At 39.9% G+C, this 5,680-nt stretch overlaps 1 pseudogene; it reads right to left on the bottom strand.

The window, feature by feature from the left end:
• Positions 1–3,616: 3,616 nt before the first annotated feature.
• LOC119627648 (microtubule-associated protein RP/EB family member 1 pseudogene) lies at positions 3,617–4,582 on the bottom strand (annotated as a pseudogene).
• Positions 4,583–5,680: the final 1,098 nt, after the last annotated feature.

Raw genomic sequence — 5,680 nt, 5'->3', positions numbered from 1 at the left:
GAGTTACAAACCCCTTCCTCATTTTAATGCTAAAAATCACACCCATGGGAGGAGATTACAATGCTAACATTACATGCTGTCCATGAAGAAGCATGTTGAATTACTGCACAAGCACTAGACAAACCTCTTCTATACATGCCCTAATGAAACCCTTCCCTACAGAAAGATCCTATAAAACTAACCTAACACACAGTGTTGGTTCCCTTGTGCACAAGCTAAATAAATTGTTTCTTTGTTGCTATATCTGGTAACCTCTCTTGATTTCTGCTCTGGGAGATTACAAGAATTCAGGGAGCTGATAACATTTCTATCTTGTTTCGTTGAAACATTCACTCTGGGGAAAGCCAGCCACACTATCATGATAACACTCAGCCATTCCTGGGAGATGCCCATATTGGAGAGAAATAAAGGCCTCCCTCCAACATGCCAGTTGTGTGAGTGATCCATGTAGACTTCAGATCATGGTGAATCCAGTGGACACCTGACTGAGAAAATTCATAAGAAACCCTAGCCAGAGCCACTCAGCCAAGCCACTGTTGAATTTCTAACCCATAGCTACTGTAAGAGATAATAAATACTTAGCATTGTTTTAAGTCATTAAGCTTTGGGGAAACTTGTTAGACAGCATTTAATCACTAATGCAGTTGCTAAATACCATTAACCACTAAAAGCAACCAAGAATACTTGGAAAAATGACTGCTTCCGGGTCTGGGACAGGGAAAATAGAAGATGAAATTGAAACAACTTGCTGTACCAGAAAATTAAAGTGATGTTTAAAAATAATTATGGTTATATGTCAAAATATAAGATAATTCAGGTTGGCAGAGTTTCAACTAGCAAAATTGGTGCAATTTGGCATCACAATACAGAAAGATATGAAGTCTCATTGAATAAAATAGGACTCCATGAATATATGTGGAAAATAAATATATGCATACATGTATACAGATGTGCATAAGTATATAAATAAATAAGAATAAATAGTGGAGAAGAAAAATTATTCATTTCAGTAAAATATCAGCTGATAAATATAGATGAAATAATATAGTCAGATATAGTAATTTTTTATAGCCAACATACTAAAAATTAATTCTGGTAAGAATCATCAATACTTTTTTTTTTTTTTTTTTTTTGAGACTGAGTTTCACTCTTGTCACCCAGGCTAGAGTGCAATGGCATGATCTCAGCTCATTGCAACCTCCGCCTCCTGGGTTCAAGTGATTTTCCTGCCTCAGTCTCCCAAGTAGCCGGGACCTCAGATGTGTGTCACCATGCTCAGCTAATTTCTTGTGTGTGTGTGTGTGTGTGTGTGTGTGTGTGTTTTAGTAGAGATGGGGTGTCACCATTTTGGTCAGGTTGGAATCAAACTCCTGACCTCAGGTGATCTGCCCACCTCAATACATGTTTAATCAACTGGACGACATTTGATGAGAAACAGAATACTTACATATTCTCAAAGTATGTCTTTTCAAATTTGTTATTAATTACAAAAGAAAAATAGTAACTCTGAAGTGAATATAATGATATTTTAACCAACTGATCAAAGTTGACGTCATCAATAAACTGCAATTGGACATTTTAGGCCTCCATTTTGATGCCTTGAGAAGGACATAGCATCACTTAAGTACTGTGCCAACCAAAAATGCATAACCTGAATCTACTTATAAGGAAATATCAGACAAATCTAAACTGAGAGAGAGTCTATAAAATAACTGGTTTGTATTCTTCAAGAAATGTCAGTGTCAGGAAAGAAAGGCTGAGAACCTGTCCGAGATTAAAGAAGACTCAAGAGATATGTAAACTTCATTCGTTATGGGATTTGGGCCTGGATCCAATCCTGAAAAATGATCCCTATACAGAACATTATTGGCATCATTGAATAAAGTGGAAATAGGACTGAAGATTAGAATAAAGTATTATATTACTGTTAAATTTTTTGTATGTATTTTTTTTTTTTTTTTTTGAAATGGAGTCTGTCTCTGTCGCCCAGCCTGGGGTGCAGTGGTGCGATCTCCACTCACTGCAACCTGTGCCTCCTGGGTTCAAGCGATTCTTCTGCCTCAGTCTCCCAAGTAGCTAGGATTACAGGCACGCACCGCCACGCCCAGCTATTTTTTTTTTTTTAACTCTTGAAATACAGAATTGTATTTATAAACTTTTTAAAGTAGAAGAAAACTCTGTCAAGAAAGACCAAGTGGAAAATGGGTTTCCAAAAAAATGTAATTTTAGGGCAACAAAAGTCTAAAAGGCCACAAAAGACAAATAACACCACTGGCATCTGAACCATGGCTAGTTACTTGCATTTTTTGGCATTGTTAATCATTGAATCTGGGTTTTCCTCTGAATTCCACACAGAGCACGCACTACACAACAATTTTATCAGAACATACTTGCTTTCTACATACATTTCAGGACAAGCTACCACCAGAAACAAATCAATACAAATACATCAGGGCCTGAATAATCTCAGTAGTGGGTGAGACACATTTTGCAGAATCCTGCCAAACAAAGGAACTGAAAAGGCTGTGGGCAAAACAAATGGGGGAGCATTAAAGAATGAAATACTTTCAATATTAATAATTAATTCAGACGGTACTGTGTTTTGTACAAAAGAAAATTAACATTTAGTAACACACTAATGAATTTTATCTCCAAAGAGATTAGTGCACTGGCAAAGTATGCGGATTACAGTGGAGAGCTGTGGACAGCAGATACCGAAAACACCCCGGCCTGGCAGGTCCCAAGATGAGGATGGCCTTCACTGACCACTCCCTTTGCCAGAGGTCCAGAAAGAACTTGCAGCATGGTCACCTGCCTGCTATACTTCCAACTCTAAGTAGCAAACTTCAAGGAGCCAAAGAGGAGTCCCCAGTGGGCAAGGGGACCAGAGAAGAGAAACATGGTAAATATAAACCTAAAAGACAGTAAAATGGGATGCAATCCCCATTCAAATCCCAGAGACGTGGACAAGTCCCCAAAAGTAGTTGTTAGACTAAAAAAACTGGACACACCTCACTTCCCCAAAAAGATAATACATAGAAATTTTGGGGATAACTGGAAAAATAGAAGAATGCTCAATGAAAACCAAGCTCTTCACCTCCAACATCTCAGAACTGAAACACATCCTCTATTATCCAGTCAACAATGCCTTTGCTCTTTAGCAGGGAGGCAACTGGTCAATGACACCAAATGGCTTTACAGGGCAACTTTTAAAATGTTCCTTTTAGACCAAAGCCCAGGCTATGAGGATTCAAGCAGCCCTCTAAGACTTATGACAGCAAGTTCCAGAGGTTCCAAGGTCTAGTCCTTCCTTCCCAGACACAACGTCAAACAAAATCCCCTGTCGTGTTACATTTTATATTTTGAAATACGGAAGCATATTTTAAATACTCTTAAGGCGTTCATTTATTACAACATTATTGATTTCACATTAGCTTAAAATTCAATTCAGTCTTTCCATTTCTTCACTGAGGTCGCCACCTCAGCATATTACACAACACCTTCTCCAGCACTCAGTGTGACGGGCACCCACACAGTGAGCCCGAGTCAGCCTCTTCATTTCCCAGGTGAACCAACTAGATATTACTACTGCTCTGCTACAACGTAAACGCTCCTAACTCAAACTAACTGGAAAAGGAGTGAAACATCTGCGAAGTGACTTTAAGAAGAGGTGCTTTTTGCTTATGAAAAGAAACCAGCGAGTCCTCTAAGGATAATAACAGGGAGTATTTTACAGTTAAGCACATGATTTGGAGTGAGGAATTCGGATGTTGCTCTGCTGGTCCAGGCTGTTAATACTCTTCTTGCTCCTCCTGTGGGCCCCCTTCATCAGGTATCACAAAGCCTTCATCTGTGGCATACGGAATGTCTATAGTCCTCTGCAATACAGGGTTCTTTTTCCCCTCATTCTCCTGGCAAATCGATTCAATGTTCCATAGCTTTCCAAAGCAGAAATCCCTCTTTCTCCAAGTCTTCAACAGTGAGTTTCAATACGTTGACCTGATTCATCAACTCAGATGCCTGGTCATCCCCATTGCCCACACCAGGGTTCTTTCACAACACGCCAGGGCCAGCCTTAGGAGCCGCAGCAGTTCTCTGTGTTGAGATGGGCCTCTGCGGAGCTGCAGTGCTGAAATTTTGGTTTATTCAGAGCTGGAGCAAGGAGGGAGGGAGCCACCGAAGTTTCTTGACCTTGTCTGGCAGCCACAGGGTCACAGGCTTTTCCATCACAGTTTGCATCAAAAAACTTCTTGAACCACTGCATGAATTCAAAATTGTCCTGAAACTTTCCTGTTACTGATTTGTCCACAGGATTATTTTGTCAACACCCATTCTCTTAAAACACACTTGAAGTATTTTGAAGTTCCGGATGCATTCATGTTCTAGCTTAGCTTGAAATTTCACTTTCTTCAAGTCAATGGAGCCAGGAAATGGCATGTCCATAAACTGACACTAGGCAGTCCCTGACCACACTATTTGATCTTTGTCAGATTCAACTGCAGAGACTCATTGATCCAGGCCAGTATGTCATGTCGACTTAGGTTATCACTGGTCACTGATGTGAGTATACGTTCACTGCCATCTTCGGCTCTCGGGGGAATCACGTCCACTGCCCTCACCTGGCTCCAGTTCCTTCATCTCATTCAAACTGCCAGACCCCACCCTTTTTGTATTTTTAGTAGAGACGGGGTTTCACCATACTGGCCAGCCTGATCTTGAACTCCTGACCTCATGACCTGCCCACTTTGGCCTCCCAAAGTGCTGAGATTACAGGCGTGAGCCACTGCGCCTGGCCTTTATAATTTTATTGTAGCTATTTTTTAAAATCTTCTTACTCTTAGCTAATGTTAATTAAACATTTAAAGGTTAAAATGTAATAATTCCTGAAACCTAGCCTCATACATTAAAGAAAGAAATGCATACTATATACATACTGAACACACATACACACATATGCATATGATATCTACATATGAGAGAGAGGGAGAAAGATCATAAAAGAAATAAACTAGTCATTTTTAAAACTGTACAAGGGAATTTTTATTTTTGCAACTTGTACAAAGTTTGAAATTGTTCCAGAATAAAAATGGAAACTAATTACTAATTAGTTTCAGTTGTGTTAAAACTAAATTTTTGTTCCTTTAATGTTTTATTTCATATGAGAGCCTTTATTTTGAGAGTAGAGAAATGGTGAAAATGTTAGAGATAAAGGTTAATTATTGGTGTCAGAAAAAAGAGAGATATTTTCTGGATATAAAAATAAGTGAAAATTTCCAGTAAACAACAACAACAAAAAGTTATGAGCATGGGAGGAGAAGGGAGATGGAGAGGAAAGGCCATAATAAAGAACTTTGTCCTGGAGCACAAAGGATTAGAAAAGGGATTCAGGATTTATTGAGGCAGTTTAAAAAATGAGTTTTGGCGGGGCGCGGTGGCTCACGCGCGTAATCCCAGCACTTTGGGAGGCTGAGGCGGGCTCATCACGAGGTCAGGAGATTGAGACCATCGTGGCTAATACAGTGAAACCCCGTCTCTACTAAAAATACAAAAACAAAATTAGCCGGGTGTGGTTGGGGGCGCCTGTAGTCCCAGTTACTTGGCAGGAGACTGAGGCAGGAGAATGGCGTGAACCCGGGAGGCGGAGCTTGCAGTGAGCTGAGATCCGGCCACTGCACTTCAG

The sequence above is a fragment of the Chlorocebus sabaeus genome, chromosome 27 (assembly GCF_047675955.1).
Source record: "Chlorocebus sabaeus isolate Y175 chromosome 27, mChlSab1.0.hap1, whole genome shotgun sequence".
Classification (NCBI taxonomy): domain Eukaryota; kingdom Metazoa; phylum Chordata; class Mammalia; order Primates; family Cercopithecidae; genus Chlorocebus; species Chlorocebus sabaeus.
Note: the sequence above shows the minus strand (reverse complement) of the source record. Positions and strands in the feature narration are given on the sequence as shown.